Raw genomic sequence first — 18,343 nt, 5'->3', positions numbered from 1 at the left:
TTCAATTAGACATAAAAACAAAGCTGATCTGGTGGGGACTAAGGTAAATCAGAATATAGGGTAAAGGATGATATCACCTATACTTTAGAACTTCACCTACTGTATAAGACCAAAGGAAGAGAGGTTTATTTTGTCCAAAACCTAAATCTTCTGTAATAATCTAACTTGACCTATATGGATAGCTCATTTAAACAACCAAACACATGGATCCCAGAATGGGAACAAGGGCTTGTATTTCTGTATAGCTTATTGTATTACCTGGATACATCCAGAGCATACTGGGTAGTCAAAACATATTGGCAAAGTTCCTTTAGGGACAGGAGAAAAATATGGAACTATTAAGCTTTTCCACCAGCAAAACCCCTGTTACTGTCTCAAACATTAGGGACTCCCAAATCAATAGGCCAAGCCCTTGATCTTGAGGCTTACTCTTATCAAACTTATTTCTGTAGTGGAGAAGCTATGCCTACCTATAGTTATGCGTAAGAGTTACTTCCAGAAAAACATCTTTTGTGGCTCAGATGTAGCCGCACTCTCTCTCTAAGCCCAACTCTACAAGGAAAATCATTACCCTCCTGTCTACGTGGGACATGACATCAAGGCGTGAAAGTCTCCCTGGTAAAGTGGAACATGACCAGTTATGTGCCTGGTCCTGGCAGCATGGGATCAACAATGCCTTCCTGACCAAAAGGGGGGAAATAAATGAGACCAAATAAGGAATCAGTGGCCAAGAGAGTTAAAATAGGACCAAGAGGCTACTCTTACACAGCTTCAGCTAGATGTTGCTAATTGCCATGGTTTGTCAAACTCAAACCAAAACCATTCCTGTTAACCCTAAAGAACACCTACCATTCCATCTGAGATTCTACAAAAGTTTCACACACTAAGACTACTTTACAGAATCCTATGACCTCCAGATGGTTTCTAGGCTGGATAAGTCTTGAAACCCAGAGGGGCCATCCTCTCCAAGAGCATCAACTACTTCCATCCCCCATCCCATATTGTTGACACACCTTTCCGACATGAAAAAGTTTAAATGGGCATAGCCCAAATATCCCTAAAGATCAAAAGAAGGATCAAAGGAGAAGAGTTATACCAGAGAAGATAGGATTTAACAAATGAGGATGACAGATGAATCATTATATTGATATTTCTTTTAGTCTCCAGTGTCTTGGAGCAGCTAGAAGGAAAAACCTGAAATTGTGGAACAGTATCCCATACCAAACTCTGAAATCTGTTCTAAATGTACTTGTTATAATGCACTTTGAAATTCATTGCTTTCTTGCATACATGTTGTATATATTGTTTTTTAGTCTGGCTTTGTTCACTAAATAATTCAAAACTTCTGCTCTTCAGATGACACTCTTAAGAGAATGAACAGACATTCCAGAAATAGAGAAAATATTTACATAGCAAATATCCGTTAAAGGACTTGAATTAAAATATAAACAAAATACTCAGAATAATAAAAACCAAGCACCCAAAAAAGATTTGAACAAACACTCTACCAAAGAAGATATATGGTTGGCAAACAAACACATGAAAAAATGCTTAAAATAGTTAGTTCTTGGAGAAATGCAAATTAAACCACTACAGACCTATTAAAACAGCTAAATTAAAAAGACTGGCCATACCAACTGTTGGCAAGGATGTGGAAGAACTGGAATTCTCATACATTGTTAATGGAGATATATATTGAAAATGGTCTGTAAGTTTCTTAAAGAGTTAAGCATATGCCTATGTTATTTGGCATTGCACTCCTAGGTATTAACACAAGAGATATGAAAGCAAATATTCAAGGTAGTTTTATCTGTAAAAGCTTAAAGCTGGAAACAACCCAATATTCATAAATAGATGAATGATTAAAGAAATTTTGGTATTCACACAATGGAATACTTCTCAGGATTAAAAAAGGAAAGAACTACTGATATGCACAACATAGATGCCAAAATAATTATTAAAAGAAGGCTTTCCCAGGAATAATGGAACTCAACAGTAATAGCAACTGTCATTAAAAACAAAAAGTTAGATTGAAATATTATCAGATTGAAAGTTGCCACATCATATGTTCTTCACCAAAACTGTTTCATTGAAAGGTACAACATTTGTAGAGTGCTGAGGTAGGACCTGGGATTAGGCAGGCATCACAAATCTGCAAATTTACCATTTTGAACCTTCTTAAAACTTTCTTAGAAGGATTTCTTACAGGATCTCCTGAATACCATGACAACTCCAATCAGGAAAAAGAACAAATGCCCTTCAACAAGAATCTGTTTTTGTGGTTCCCAAGGTCTCCCGGTGTCTATTGAAGATTAAATGAATACAGTACATAAAAGCACTTTGCATTCATTCCCCCAACCCCTATTGAACACATATTTGTGCCAGGCTCTGCGTGCTGGAAATAATACAATGATGAATAAAACACAGTTGCTGCCCTGGAAGAATTTGCAAAGAAATAGGTATAGTACAGGTGTTGTGAAACTGCAAAGTGTATATAAATGTTGGTTTAATGTTATCTTTTTAACATCAAACATTTAAAATTTTTATTTGTTCTGCTTCTACATTCTCATTGTCAAAAATTAAAACAATTCATTACTGAATAAAGAAGAAAAATATTTTAAACCCTGAAATCTTACCATAAAGAAGTAAGCATCCCTAATATTTTGTGACTATCCTTCCAGACTTCTTATATGTTCATGAATTAAGTACATGGGAACTATACTCTGTTTGGGCCCAAACTGAGCAAAGCACAGGTCAGTGCTGCTGCGAGACCAAAAAACATGCCAGGCATTAAAGCAGACATAGATTTATTAGGACTTACTAACAGGAGACAATCTCCAGTGGAAGTGGTCTGGAGGAGAAGTCCTCCACAGAGGGGCAGAAATGCAAAAGGCAATATATATTAGAACAAACACATTCCATATAGTATGAGGACATCGGGCCTCCAGTATAACCATTAAAGGGGCTTAAGATCTAACGTTTTACTAAGATTAATGTTTAAGATTAAGATACAATCAGTGCCATCCCACTCCTGTCCTTTTACATTTGTGTTACATTCTTTTCCCTCCAGGGAGGTTGTTTCCTTTCATGACATTTGTCTTGATCAAGCAAACTATTACATGCTTGGGGCTTCATTCCCATTTAGGAGGACCCTGGGACCTGGGCCACCACATACTATAAATGCTATTTTTCAAACTGCCTTTTCTAAGCAACAATATGTAGTAGCTCTCCTGAAGTGTTTATATACATCTTTTCTTACAGGATTTTAGCTATTTTCATTATCACTGTATAAAGTCCTATCAGCCTTGACCTGTTATGAAAGTCTGCAGAATCTAATTCAACTGATCTCTTTTTATTCACCTCTACCTTATCTTTTAGGAACTGTCTCTTGTCCCAGGGGAAAGGGACCCTACCTTGGAATTTAAAGGTCTTGATTATAGCACTCTAACCCTGTTCTGATCTGAGCCATGACTTAAGTTTCTCTAAGTTCCAATTTCTCACTTCTATCAAGGTTAGTATTTGCCCTGCCTGCGTTTTTTTTCATTCAGCAAAGCAGGGCCTTTGCACTAGCTGTTCTCTGTGCCAGAACCCATGGTAGGAACAGGGGAGATAAAAAACCTGTCTCTGACCTATAGGGGTCTACAGGCTGGTGGGTGAGGCAAATAAGAAAGAAGGAAATGCAAAATGTGTCAGAGTCTGCCTCTACCCTGGTGTCCTGACAGTCTGTTGTCAATCCAGCATCCAGAGTGGTCTTTTAATTATGTAAATCAAATCATGTCATTCCTCTGATCAAAATGCTTCAAGTGCCTCTCATTTCAGATTTAAAGCTAAATGCTGACTATGACCTCTTTGATTTGGCTGACCATTACCAATCTGTCCTCACCTTCTACCACTCTCTCCCTCCTTCCCTCCATTCCATGCTAGCTTCCTCAAAAACACCAGGCATGTTTCTGCCTCAGGGCCTTTGCACTGACTGCCCTCTATTTCTAGAATGTTTCTCCCCAACATATCAACATTCAACACGCAGTGAATTAAAGTAAAATAGGGCTTTTGCACTGTCATAATGCATCATCTTAAACCCTATTGTTAGGTCCCTCAGTGACCACCTCCAGGACATCTGCTTATACAAGATAAATAGCTTCTCCCTCTCCTCACATCCTACCTGGGTTTGCACCCCCACAAAATTCATTACAAACTCCCCAATCCCCACTCTTGCTTGACCAACTACTATAGCTCCATCCATACAACATTATAAAGGCATAGTCCTCAAGTCCACTATAACCTTTTGCTCCCCTCTTGGTTGGTTGAACCTACACTGACATGTTTCCCTGTGTGGCCCAGCGAGGCATGCTGCCCATCTCTGTTCTAGGGCCTGCGTATTAATAAACTCTCCTTTCATGCATTTCTGGTGTCACTCATTCTTGTCATATCTGTCTATCTACATAAAGATCTAAACAGCACAACAGGATTTCTTCCTTGACCTCTTTCAAATCTTTACTCAATTGCAACTTTCTGAGTAAGGCTTGCTCTTACCATCCTGTTTAAAATTGAAACCCCAACTCTGACGCAGCATTCTGAATTCCCCCTTATCACCCTGCTTTATTTATCTCCCATAGCACTTATCATTTTCTAACACACTGTATACATTTCACCCTTTATTCTGCCTGTTGCCCTTTTCACCTTCTAGTATGTAAACTTTACAAGGACAGGAATTTTTGTCTGCTTCGTTAGCTATTTTTGCAGTGTTTAGGCATATAGTAGATGTTGAATTAATTGAACAGCACTGAATAAAGAATGGGAGAAAGGAAGGGCTTCCCCATCACACAACTCCAGGGGGCACTCTTCACCTTTCTTTGTGAATGACATCTCCTAGAATTGTCCAGAGCACAGGCTGCACAGCTGCAGACACTGACCCCAACAACAATCATGGAATTATTCTGCCAGAGTGTAAATTAATAAATAAAAATGTTTCTCTAATAATAAATCATACAACAACATTTATAAATAAGAAGTCACCTGAAATCCTTTAACGTGGAGGTAATCTCCATTAACATTTGCTGAATAAGCCATCCAGACACTTCTCACTGCATATGTACATATACAAGCCTTCATTTTACATAAGTGGCATCAGACCATATATGCTGTACTAAAATCTGTTTTCTCTACCCAGTTATACATTATGATTAACTTTCCATGTCAATAAATACAGATCCACATCATTGCTATAAACCAGGGATCTGAAAATTAAGGCCCATAAGCCAAAACCACCTGTTTTTGTAAAGAAAGTTTTATTGGAACACAGCCATGTCCATTCCTTTTTGCATTGTCTATGGTTGTTTTCATGCTACAATGGCAGAGTTGATTATTTGTGATAGAAATCATATGGTCCACAGAGCCTAAATATTTACTATCTGGCTTTTTACCAAAACACTTCCCAACAACACTATGTATATATCATAATTGAATTTCCCCTATTGGTATACATTTAGATTGTTACTATTTTTTATTGATGAACAAGGTCACATATACATCCTTTGGACATATGTCCAGTTTATCACCTTAGGATGAATTCCTAGAAGTGCACTGTCTGGGTCAAGCATGAGTTCTGTAAAGGTTCTTGATACATGTGATCAAAATGCTCACATAACAGCTGTACTGGGGTGAACAGATCTGCTATTCTCACCACCACTGAAACTAACTTGTGTTCTTCAACTCATCCATTTCTATGCTTCTTTAATTTTATTTGTGTCGTTTGGTTTTGTTTAGCCAATTGAAGTAAAATTAGTTCCTTTTGAAAAATATCAACTTGTATTAGCTCAACTATGGAGAAAATCCAGACCCAGGCCAGTGGCTTGCCAGAGGCCAGGTGAGATCATGGTCAGAAGCCACAAAGAGAAGGGGCCTGGTGGGAGAAGGAGAATAGGGAGGGGAGGGGAGGCTGAAAACTTCGGAGACAACAGACAGGGTCTTAACTAGAACATTTTGTCCCTGCCAAAGGATTGACTGTGGATGTTTCTACTCTGTCCTTTTGACCCCATCAAGGAACTGAGAGCTTACATGTCCACATACCACAACTGTAGCTTTTCTTCTCTTTGTGTGCTTGTACATCTCCATCTCATTAAATTGTCTGGAATTTTCTCATTGGTAATCTTGGAAATAAAGATAATAAATCTTTTTACTTAATTCCTAATTGTTATTACTGGTAGGAATAATCAACTGCTAAAAAAACTAACAATAGATGAAACCACACATGGTAAAAATTGACAGAAGGATCTAATTTTCTTGACAAAATAAAGATTTGCGAAATTTGACCTTGGGGAAATCTGGATTTGGAAAACAAAGCAAAAAATTGCAATGGCTAAAACTAAACGAGGAAAAATTGTAGAGGTTCAAAAAACTGATCAGTGAATCCAATTTGTGTAAAAACAATGAAAATAAAAAAGAATAATTGCACTGAAAATAGATTTCAATGAAATAAACACAGAAAGCATTGAAAATGGTTTTACTGTACTGTAGAGAATCAATCAAGTGACTGAGATTATGCCAGAAAATATTTTCTTGATGAATATTCACCATGTTGGAAATGAGATTTCTTTAGACCCCGAGCTAGACCAATAACTTTCTGCTCATTGCCCAAATCAGGAAGCTTGGTTGGGTTTTTTTATTTTCATTAGCCACTTTTGTAAAAGACTTCTGGGATCTTTGGAACAACTAAGGCTCCAAGATGAAGGAAAATGGAATCTATTTTCTGTTAGTAGTTCTATGCAGAATCTGTTTGCAAGTAAATGATAGCCAATTTTAACAATACCCTAGAAGAGAAAAAGTTTTCTGCATAAACATTGCATAAATGTTACATCTCTTTCTAACAGTTCCAGGGAGGCTAACTATACTATTTCAAAGTTGTTTTTTTTTATAGTGCACATTTAATAGCAAGTAAGAGAATATTTTATAATTTAATGACACAATTTTACATATAAGTTTTGTTTTGTTTATAGGCCATATTATTTTCACCAGTCTACTATATTTCTTTATTTTACTAGGTTTCTGTTGAAGACTTTATAATGATATGACAATTTGTCTTTTATTGGAAGAAAAAAAGCAAACAAGGGAGAGAGAGAGAAAAATAAAGATCAGAAACTCGAAATGGCCTGTCTGTATGGTGTGCAGGTACCAGTGAGCAAATATCAGTGATAAAATACGCCCATTTTACTGTGATTGTTACAACTTCTGTGACCTCACTCCCCTCATCAGGACCGGTCCTAAACAAGGACAACACAGTTCCAAGAAAGAGCAGTCAAAACCCAAACTGTTTGAAATGATCATGAATACACAGGTGAAAAATTTATTTTTAAGATAAAAAAAAATTTGACTATGAGCTTCTTGAGGGGAAGGATGTTTATTTCTTTATCTCAAGCACTTAATAAAGAGCTGGCACAGGGCATGAACCTTTTTGAATAAATGAATGTGTAAATGAAAAAAAAGAAATGCATAAATATATGGGCTGAGCTCACCAACCCCAAGATGGAGAACGGTGAGTCAGCGCCTGGGTGGTGGCGTGGGCGGCTTTTAAGAAAGGGGGGTCACGTGATGCCCAGAAGGGGCGGTTCTCCAGAAGTCAGGTGGTCAGAAGGAGCGGTTCATCAGTTCAGGAAGTCAGGTGTCCGGAAGGGGTGGTTCCAGAAGGCATGTTGGGAGGGGTCATACATCCTCCGCAGCTCCAGTTGCAGTGCCCTTCCCGGTTCCCCTGACTTAACAGTACTATGGTTTATTCCTCTTACATCTCCTCTCCAGCTTACTGGAGAGCTGGCCCATGTTACCAGTGCCAGTCCCAGTTATGGAAGGAGCAGAGTAACCCTTATGCACATAATGTGGTCTATATGTCTGACTGAATATCTGGTGGCGGTCTGAGGGACTGAACCAAGACATTTGTTGCAGGTGCACTGTCCCAAAACTTGCCCTGTGTGTGGAAGGCAGCTCACACAGCTCTCCTACAGAACACTGTGGGAAAGCAATCAAGCCATGGCTGTCGAGGCAAGGGACTGCTGGCTATAGGACTTATAGTGCAGTGCCCAGGGCTGGGTAGAAACTGTTTCCTAGCGAAGAGGGAAATTCCTAGGGCTACAGGTGCATGCCCAAGATAAGGCTTATGAGCAGAAAGAATCTGGAAGGCCCCTATGTTTTTTTCCTGGAGCTATTCTTTAAACACCATGTATGGACAAGTGCTAAAAGAGAGCACTTCTCTTTTCATTTTTTTTTTTTGTTAGTTCCTAACATTCATGGAAGCTCTGTCACAAACTAGCTGGAGGATACAAAGCTCAGGGAACAAATGCCTCAGAGTCTGAATTCCAGTGACAAGACATTAAAATATCAAAATATTCAGGTTTCAACAAAGGGTCAAAAAACATACAAGGAAATAGGAAACAAAGGAAAATATTAAAGCGTTAGAAACTATAAATTAAGAGAACAAGATCAGGGACACACCAGACAAAGACCTTAAAAAATGGCCCTAAATGTGATCAAATAGCTAATGAAAACCATGGACAAAGAACAAAGGAAATCAACAAGATGACAGATGAACATAAAAAGATTATCAACAGAGAGCTGGAAATTAGGAAAAGGAGCCAAACACAGCTGAAAACCATAGTAACAGAAATTTAAAATTCCCTAGAGGAGTTCAACAGCAGATTGGAGCTGTAGAAGAAAGAATTTGTGAACTTGAAGATAAGACAATTGAAATCATCCAGTCTGCGTAGCAGAAAAAAGAAAGGATGAAGAAAAGTGAACAGATCTTGAGGAACCTGTAGGACACTGTGAAGTGTACCAATATATGCAATATGGAAGTCCCAGAAGGAAAAGAAAGAGAGAAAGGGGCAGAGAGACTATTCAAAGAAATAATAGCTGAAAATTTACCAAATATAATGAAAGACATTAATATACACATCCAGGATGTGCAATAAACTCCAAACTGGAAAAAAGAAATAGACCCACTCAGTGACATATTATAATCAAACCATCAAACTCCAAAGGTAAAGAAAATTCTGAAAATTGGCAAGCAGGAAGCAATTTTGTCATGTACAAGGGAGCTTCAGTAAGATGAAGGGCCAATTTCTCAGGAACCATGGATGCAAGAAGACTGTGGGAGGAGATACTTAAAGTGCTACAAGCAAAAAAATAGCCAACCGAGAATTATCTGGCAAAACCATCTTTCAAAAATGAGGGAGAGATTATGTTCTCAGATAAACTAAATCTGAGGGATTTGGTTACCACAAAGCCAGCCTTACAAAGTAATGCTAAAGGCAATTCTTCAGGTTGATAGGAAAGATAATAGACAATAGATTGAAGCTGCATTAAGAAATAAAAATCTCTGTTAAGGATAATGACACAAGTAAATATAAATACTAGTACAATTGTATTTCTGGTTTGTAACTCATTTTTTACTGCCTACGTAATTTAAAAGACCACTGAAAAAAAATGTAATGATAAATCAGTGGTTTTCAACTTATAGTGTAAAAACGTGCTATTTGTGAAAAATACTATGTGAAGCTGGGGAGACAGAGAAATATATGAACAAAGTTTATACTCCTGTATAAACTATAAATAGTTTAAAATACACTATTGAAAAATCCTCTTAGGTACACGAAAAGGGTGAGGTTTCTATCTTTATAATCTCTTTAGTGGATTGCTTGTACTGAATCGCATTCTGGTTAATGCTTATTCACTAATGGAATTATTTTTCTTTAACTTAAAAAAAAAAACCAACAAACAAAACTAAACAGACATGTATCATATAACCCAGCAATCTACTCCTGGGTATTTACCAAAGAGAAATAAAAATATATATACACACAAAGAATTTTATATGAATATTCATAGCAACTTTATTCAGAACAGCCTGTAACCACAAATAGCCTAAATATCCATCAAGAGGTGAATGGATAAACAAAACGTGGTATATCCGTACAATGGAATACTAATCAACAGTAAAAAACAGTGAACTAGTAATACATATAACAATATGATGACTCAGAAATATGCTGAGTGAAAGAAGCCAGACTGTTTGGGTCAATTTATATGAAATTCTAGAATAAGCACAATTAATCTATAGTGACAAGTCAGATCAGTGACTGCTTGAGGCTGGGAAGTTGGGGTATTTGTAAGAAGATGAAAATGTTTCATATTTTGACTGGAGGGGTATTTACAGGGGTCATATATTTGTCAAAATTCATTGAACTGTCCACTTAAAATAGACGCATTTTATTGTATGTAAAATACACCAAAAAAAGATGATTTAAAAAAAATAAAAACAATTGATGCCCAGACTCCACTCCAGATCAATTCAAGTAGAATCTCTTGGATAGAACCCAGGCATTGGACCTATTTAAAATAACTCCCCAGGTGATTCTATGTGCAACCCTAGATGACTCTCAATGATTCTCAATAGCCTTAACTTTGAGAGCATATTGGGGGTGAGGGGAGGAACAAAACAAAACAAATTTTTTAAAGGGGATATGAAGGATGTATTAGTTAGGGTTCTCTAGAGAAACAGAATCAACAGGAAACACTCGCAAATATAAAATTCATAAAAGTGTGTCACATAACCGTGGGAATGCAGAGTTCAAAATCCAAAGGGCAGGCTGTGAAGCTGATAATTCCGATGAAGGGTCTGGACGAACTCCATAGGAGAGGCTCGCTGGTTGAAGCAGGAAGAGAGCCTGTCTCTTCTGAATCCTCCTTAAAAGGCTTCCAGTGATTAGATTAAGCATAAGACACTCCCCTTGGCTGATTACAAATGGAATCAGCTGTGGATGCTGCTGACATGATCATGATTTAATTCTGTGAAATGTCCTCATCGCAACAGACAGGCCAGCACTTGCCCAAGCAGACAAACAGGTGCCACCACTTGGCCAAATTGACACATGAACCTGACCATGATAAAGAATTACAGATGATATTTATTTTCTCTTTTAATTTACCCTGTATTTTCTGATTTCTCCATCAAGAATTGTATTACTTTCATAATGTATAAAAGACAGAGTTATTTTATTAGTTTACCTATTTTATCTCTCTTAACCTCGCAAATTTTGCTCTACCATTTGACTTAAGAAAATATATTTTTTCAGATATACCATTACCTGACATTCATTCATTGCTTCAAGGTTGATTATACATCCCCCATATGAAAAGGACTGCTTTAGGAACTGAAGGAACAAAAACGAATAAAGAATGAACTTTAAAAAAATAACAAAGGCAATCAAATGCATAGGTGAAACAGATACCAAATTTATTTTTATAAGAATATCTAAACATTATAGAAGTACAAGGTGACAGGAGATAAGGTGATATTATCTTATTCAGAAAACAGCTGGAAGTTTCTTTAAAAGTTAAAATGCATCTCGTACCAGCCGTTCAATTCCTTGGTGTTTACTCAAAAGAAATGAAAGCATGTGTTCACACAAAGACTCATACATGAATATACATAACAGCTTTAATTACAATAGACAAACGGGAAACAACTCAAATGGCCATCAACAGGAGGGATGGATAAAACAAATTAAATCCATATTATGGAATACTACTCAGCAATTAGAAAGAAATATTGATACATTCAACAACATCATTGAATCTCCAAATAATTATGCTGAGTGAACCCAGATGCAAAGATATATATACTACTTGATTCCATTTATATAAAATTCTAGAAAGTTCAAATTAACCTGGTGACAGAAAGCAGATTAGTGGTCGGAAGTGTATGGAGAATTACAAGGGTGATGGAGATATTTTTTATCTTGATTGTTGTGATGGTTTCCCAGTTGTATGTCAATTATACTGCAGTGAACTAGGAAAGAAGGAGGTAGGGAGGAAAGAAAAAGTGAGAGAAAAAAAGGAAGAAAGAGAGAAACAGAGAAAGAAGGAGAGAGGGGGAGAGAGAGACAGAGAGAGTGAAAAGAAAAGAAGAAACGGAAGCAGGCAAGCAAGCTGACAAGACTGCAAATGTGCCTGAAAGGAACTCACAGTCTCCAATTTGCATCTCTCTCCCCAAGAGAGTGCCATTTTATAGGTCTGGGCAGGGAGAGGAACCCGGTGCAGTCCCTAAAATTAAGTCTGTTACTAATAGGAGAACAACCAGTGGAGGGGTAGAGATTTGGAATGGACCTTCTCAGAACCCCAGGATAGGCTAACTCAGATCCCTGAGAAAAATCTGTTTAGATGGCAGACAAAGCAAGGAAATGTTGTGCAGAGTCCCAGAGTTTTCTTTTCTCACTGATTCTTCAGACTAAGTTAAAGTGATTAAAATTACTTAAGATTCTACAAAGGAAGAGCATTTATTCGTTTTCAGTACTTGTCCCCAACTCAATCAGTAGTGACCCCTAAACACAATAGGTCTGTGTAAGCCAGTGCATTCTAAGGAAAAAGAGTGGAGTGAAGTAGAATTGAGATTTAAGTGACAATCACAGAGCAGTTTAGAGTAGTGGTTATACTTGAAGTCTCTGCAGTCAGAATCCTCACTTTGAGGCTAACTCTGAGACCTCAGGCAGGACATTTTCAAACCCTTAACCACTTGTGTCCTCATTTGTGAAAACAGGGCAATAGCTAACCTTGCTGGGTGTTGAGGATTAAATGAGGTGCATTACCTCGTGTGTACTTGGCACAGAACCTGGTACACAGTAAAGTTCAGTTCAATATATTCTAATTATAAGGGTAGTTTTTTCCTCTCTCGAAAACTGGGTTGTGCATTTTACATTCTGCACAAACTTAGAATTTGTGAGTTTTTATAGAGCCCAGTCAAAATACTTTTATTTTTAATATTTGATAAGACAGCTATCTGCAAGATAGGAGAAAAAGCAATGGCCTAGCTGTGCAGAGGAGAAAAAGCAATGGCCTAGCTGCACAAAGTCCATTTCTTATCTCTCCCAATCACAAGCTATTTAAAATTAGGGAAACCACACTTCAAACATAGGTGTGTCCAACTCTTCAAAGGTGTGGTGAAAATCAAATGAAATCGTACATGCAAAACAGTTCTGAAAACTCTAAAGTGTTATACAAATATCAGAGTGTACTCATGAAGAAAAGACTGCATGACAAATTCTGCCTGCCACTTCCAGCATTTGAAGGGGGAAATTGAAACTGTGCTTATGGAATGCTAGGCCATGAACAATTTTTTCACTTACTGGGTTGCGCTGGTTTGAAACTGTTATGTACCCTGCCCGCCATATTCTAATCCATTCTTGTTGCAGACTCACTGTGGTTGGGACATTTTAATTAGATTATTTCCACATAGATATTCCATATAGATATGAGCCATCCAAATCAAGGTGGGTCTTAAACCTTCAAGAGAGCTCATGGAGAGAGAGAGCACAGAAAATAAACACCCCAGGAGAAGTCAGAAGGACCCAAAGGAGCTGGAAGAGCCATTTTGAAACCAACCCAAGAGAGAAGGGTTAGCTGAGGTCGCCATGTGCCTTCCCATGTAACAGAGGAACCCTAGATGCCATCGGCCTTTATTCAGTGAAGGTATCCTCTTGATGCATTAGTTTGCACATTTTTATGGCCTTAGAACTGTAAACTTGTAACCTAATAAATTCCCTTTCAAAAAGCCAATCCATCTCTGGTATACTGCATTCCAGCAGCTTTAGCAAATCGAAACATGGATGTTCTATTAGAGAACTTCCCAGAAAAAGGAGAAACATCTGAGAATATATCCTGAAAACCCTAGCATAATAAATGTGCTACCTGCTGCCAAAGAAGATACACAACATACTGAATCTCAGGATACACCAATCCTACCATGGTCAGTCTGTACATGGGAATGCTTGTGAAGTTCTGATCACTAAAATTTAAAGGCCAGAGGAAGCTAGATGGGCTTAGGAGGGGTATGCAGGTATAGCGGTGGATGGGGAATTAACATTTTGATATGTTGCCAAATTTAAGCTCCAAGCAACCCTAAAAAGTAGGTATTAAAGAAGAGGAAACTGAGGTTCAGAGAGAAAATTTCCAAGGTTACTTAGGAAGTGCTGGGGCTAAGATTTGAAGCTCATACTCTTTTCATAACATTCTAGTGCATACCCTGAGATGGATCCTAAAATTATCAGAGACATAACCTATAATAGCCATCAACCAATCAACAGTTAAAAAATTTAAATTTAAAATTTAAAAATAAAATCCAATTGTCCCTCAGCAGGAGAAATGATAAATAAAATGTGGAATACTCAACTGATGCAATTAACCAGTAGTGAAAAGAAACTACAGTTCCCATTCAACATGTACGAGTCTCACAAGGTACCACCGGAAAAGCAAGTTGCAGTGTAAGTTCATTTATGAATTTCAAAATCAGATGAAAAGAAACAAATTATTAGTGGATGGTTCAACCAAATTCAGTTTAATTGAACTTCCTCTTGTTGGGGAGGAAAAAGAGTGTGTTCAGGAAGGACACATGCAGAATTACTAAATTAATGGAATGTTCTATTTCTTAAGCCAACTTGAGTGTTTATGTTCTTATTTTTTAAAGGTATATTTGCTTTTATATATTTTTGTGTGAATTACTTTCTTTTTGTGTGTGTGCTGTATGGGGGGAGTCACATTTCATTCTTTTTCCATGTGACTATCCCATTATTGCAGCATCATTTATTAATTTTGGGGGGTGGGGGGTGGGGGAAGTGCATGGGCTGGTAATCTAAACCAGGTCTCCTGCATGGCAGGCGAGAATTTTACCACTGAACTACCCTTGCACCCCCTGTGTGAATTACTTTTTAAACATTCACACATATACAAAAAATAGTATGGACTTTAGTATGGTCAAAACCATCTCTAGAACTTGACTTTTTTTTTCCCCACAATCACACAGTTACATTATAAAAGCTGTATCATTATACAATCACCTTCAAGAATCAAGGCTATTGGAACACAGTTCCACAGCTTTAGGTACTTCCCTCTAGCTGCTCCAATACATCATTAACTAAAAAGGGATATTTATATAATGCATAAAAGTAACCTCCAGGATAACATCCTGCCTGAAATCTCTCAGCTACTGAGGCTGTCTCTTTTCTCTCTTCCCCCTTTTGGTCAAGGCTTTCTCGTTCCCATGACGCTGGGTTCTCGCTCATCCCTGGGAGCTGGGTCCCACGTTGCCAGGGAAATTGACACTTCTGAGAGTCAAGTCCCATGGAGGGGGGTTTAAGAATTTTTGCATCTATGTTAATTAGGGAGATTGGTCTGTAGTTTTCCTTTCTTGTAGTGTCTATCTCTGATTTTGGTATGAGAGTGATGGTAGCTTCATAAAATAAGTCAGGCAACATTCCTTTCTGCTCAGTTTTTTTGAAGAGTTTGAGCAGGATTGATGTTAGCCTAGAACTTGATTTTTAAACATATTTCTGATACTGGTTTGTTATCATTCTTGTTAACAGATATGAGAAATGAGGAAAAAATGTATAATGACAGGCCATACTTTTATAAAAATTGGCTAAGTGAGCCAAAGATATGACTTAATCCCTCCAAAAGGCAAGCATGGTATCTCTGCCTCCATATTGTCCACTGGTCCCTCCCAACCAAGTCTAGTCCCACACCCTCAGTTTATCTGCACTTATCAGAATCCAGCTTTGCTTCTGTAGTCATTCCCTCCTACCACTTACTTTTGGCCACAAGTCTTGGTTTTCAGATTACATTTGTGGCAACACAATTCACTTTTCAGCCTTGTTATGAATTACCCTTGTCTGTGGACAAGTGGTACTCCTGGGCATGAGCTTAGCAGAGAAAGATGAATTAAGTCAACAAATCTCTGACAAAAAGGTCAAAAATGGACGTCATCATTGTTCTCCAAATCCAGCTATCCCAAAACAAGGAATAACCTAAGATGATAATTTGAGATCCAGGAATTATACATCTAAGGCAGTATTTCTCAAAGGTTATGCCACAGAGATCAAAATGACGTTGGGGGACTTATATTACTATACCCACTCCAAACACAGAGTAAGAGCATCTGAGAATGGGGCCCAGGAATCAGCATCTCTGAAAAGCACCCAAGATGCATCGGATGCTTTTTTGATTACCCTGTGAGATTGACATCAGTGAGGAAATTTGCCCTATCAAATACTGGGCTAATTCAATTATGTATATAACCTTGGTTGGTGAGTGCATGTTTTTTTTTTTTTTTTTTTTGCATGCGTTTTTATATTGTCAGAGATGGACACATTATCAACTGAAATGTTTTCACCTACAGCAGGTGTATTTTAAAAATATAATTCAGATTTTATTCACACAACAAAGCAGCTTAAGCACTAGTAGGGAAATAGCTTAGGTAAAAACAAAGAGAAAATAGCTTTCATATTTTAAATTACCCCTCTCAGTTATCACTGGTCCCAGCACATTTATTGGGGGGGGATTTTAATTTATTAATTAAAAACAATTAACTTGTTTAAGGACAAGGAGGATACCAATTATGTACCAGTGCCTAATTGTTGAGTGCTGGGCCTGCCTTTCTTATAGTAAATAATTTCACCCAACAATGAGACAGAATTGAGTGTGTCTATTCATTTCATTTTGGGAAAAGACAGTAGATGTGATTACAGCCTTAATGTACTTTCACTAGATTTGTTTCTTGTAAAAAAGAACTGATTATTATAAAATATCCAACTTTCTGAACTGCTTGAAATGGTACTATTGCTTCAAATTTAGAAAGAGTTTTCATGACCTAAGTCATCCCAGTCATGCAAGCATTTGTTCTATTGTTAAAGACCTATTGAACTGGTATTTGGGAGTTTTATATATAGGAAAAGGCATATTCCTGGCATGCAGCCTTAATGGAGGAGCACATAGGATACAAAGCCTCCGTGTGCCTTGGGAAAATGAACTAGATATTCAACTAGAAAACTTTGTTTCAGACCAGTTAAAAATGTAAAATATAGCTATCATAGAGTTTAATTGTACAGTGGTAGTTTCAACTTCTGTACCAGGAGACAATTTTTTGCATTTTCTTGGGATTGGCCCACAGCTACAGCTATATTGGACAGATGTTTTTAACTCTAAATGCAATGCAGAATTACCTATCATTTCTTCACTATGCAGATTGAATATTTTGCATGAGCATTCAAAAACGTATGTTTATTGTTTGTGCTTCTTATGTTTATTGTTTTCTACCACCAAATGTACTGTCTACAGATGGAAAACTCAGTCTTTGATGGGTGGTGAGGAATTGCTCAAAAGAATCAGTTACACACAGAGAGACATATTACCCATGATGTTGGGAAGGGCTAGGATTACACAGTTATCAAAATATGTACAGGAGCAGTCCTCATTTCAAAGAAGTGTTTCAGGGATTCCAAATGATCATATTCAACAGCTGGCCCTATTTGCAAGACTTGGTCAATGGAAAATACTGCAGCTTTTTTCCCACTTATGGCTTCCCCAGCCTCTGTATTGCCATCTTTGTGAAAGCAGAGTGCCACACTGCCTTATCACTGCTGTTCCATATTATCCTCAAATGACAGCGATGAAAGCCGGCAAGACAATTAAGCAATGTGGCAGCCCACTTTTATGAGCTTACCTTTAAAGACAAGAAAAATTTTAGAACTACAGAGAACTGTGGTGGAATACCTATTTTCGAAAGTCAGTGGCTCCCTTGCAATAAAGATGGTAATCGATACTCAATAATTATTTTGAACCATTACGATAAGGTAATGTTTTTTTTTTCCCTGTATGCTGTATGGTGGGGATCACATTCTTTTTCCATGTGACTATCCCATTATTGCAGTTACCATTTGTTGAATTTTTCCTTTTGGGGTGGGGAGTGCATGGGCCGGGAATCAAACCCCGGTCTCCTGCACGGCAGGTGAGAATTCACCACCGAACTACCCTTGTACCTCCTGGTAATATGTTCTTAAGGGTAAAAACAAAAGCATGCAAGAAAGTCGAATATACATCTTACAAGGGTAACCAACAATTTTGGAGTCATTTGACTTTGCCTTTTAACAAAAAGTGCTGTATGGAATCTCTTTTTTTCAATAGCAAAGACTTGGTTTTGTTCTGAGAATTTTGTGGCAATCCTCAATTGAAGATTGCCAAGATATTATCAACCAGGTTTAAAGCAGCTATCCTAAGATATATGAGACTACATAAACTTAATGAGTTTGGTCAGGGCTAATCAAATGCTATAGAAAATGGTTAGTATACAAACATACACATTTAAGGATTATTAATTTTCAGTAACTTTTTATTATATATTAACTATCAAAATCTAATCTTTAGTGATTCATAACACACAATATCTTGCTGAATGCTGATGTCATAATCAATTTTCTGGTGATGAGTCAGTTAGTAAGAGATTCCCCATCAATACAACGTAGCATATGAG

Source organism: Tamandua tetradactyla, chromosome 15 (assembly GCF_023851605.1).
Source record: "Tamandua tetradactyla isolate mTamTet1 chromosome 15, mTamTet1.pri, whole genome shotgun sequence".
Taxonomy (NCBI): Eukaryota; Metazoa; Chordata; class Mammalia; order Pilosa; family Myrmecophagidae; genus Tamandua; species Tamandua tetradactyla.
This window is presented reverse-complemented; position numbering follows the sequence as displayed.